Below are 1,173 nucleotides of genomic sequence, written 5' to 3'. Positions count from 1 at the left end.
ACAATACACATTGTTTTCCAATGTACATGGAACATTCTCCAGAATAGACCATATGTTAGGCCATAAAGCAAACCTCAATAAATTCTAAAACATCAAAATACTACAAAGCATATTCTCAGATCACAACACTATAAAGTTAGAGAATCAGCATTAGGAATATCAAGGGGGTAGAGAAACAAATAATTGGAAACTAAATAACATCCTGCTTAAAAGCTCCTGGGTAAAAGAAGAAATGAAAAATAAAATAAAAAGTTCCTTGAGAACCACGATGGCAAATTAGGCAAATATGCTTCTCAGACCCTCTACAACAAAGATAAGGAAAACCAAATAAAACACACATAGGTGATAATCCCAGATCCCTGCCTGAGGTTTCAGGGGAAAGGTTGGAGACATGAAACTGGTAAATGGTCTCCCAACCAGATGTAGTGTGACCATTTTGAACTTTTGCTGCAGCTTCTGAGACAGACTTTGGCCTGGCAGCGAAGATTCATGCCAGTTACTGGGAAAGATGTGCTTCTTTCTTGTTTCCCATCTTCCCCTAGTGATTGAAGGTGTGATCAGCCCCCACACCCTCATCCACCTCCATTGCAGCCCTCTGCTGTCCAGAAGGTCATGGCCATAAGGTTGCTTTGAGTCAAAACCAATTCAATGATACCTAATAACAATAACCCAAAGCTACATATAGATGTAATGCAATTCCAATCTAGATTCCAACATCATTCTCAAAAGAGATGGAAAAAACTAATCACTAAGTGTGGCACCATAGGATAAGCATTTGACCTCAAGGTCGGTTTGAACTGCAAGGTCGTTGGTTCAAATTCACTCTCTGCTCTTCAGAAACTATATATAGGGTCACTATGAGTCAGAACTGACACGAAAGCACACACAACAACAATAACAACTTTATATGGAAAGGCATCCTGGATAAACAAAGCATTACTAAAAAAGAAGAGCAAAATAGGAGGCCTCTAACTTTCTGATCTCAGAACCTACTACATAGTCACAGTAGTCAAAACAGCCTGGTACAGGAGCAATGAAAGATACATGATCAAGTGAATATAATTGACAACCCAGAAGTAAACCCATCCACCTACACTCAGTTGGTCTTTGACAAAGGATCAAAACACATTAAATGAAATTAAAACCATTTCTTCAACAAATGGTGCTGGAAAA

This window comes from Chrysochloris asiatica, unplaced genomic scaffold, assembly GCF_000296735.1.
Source record: "Chrysochloris asiatica unplaced genomic scaffold, ChrAsi1.0 scaffold00008, whole genome shotgun sequence".
Lineage (NCBI taxonomy): Eukaryota > Metazoa > Chordata > Mammalia > Afrosoricida > Chrysochloridae > Chrysochloris > Chrysochloris asiatica.
Note: the sequence above shows the minus strand (reverse complement) of the source record.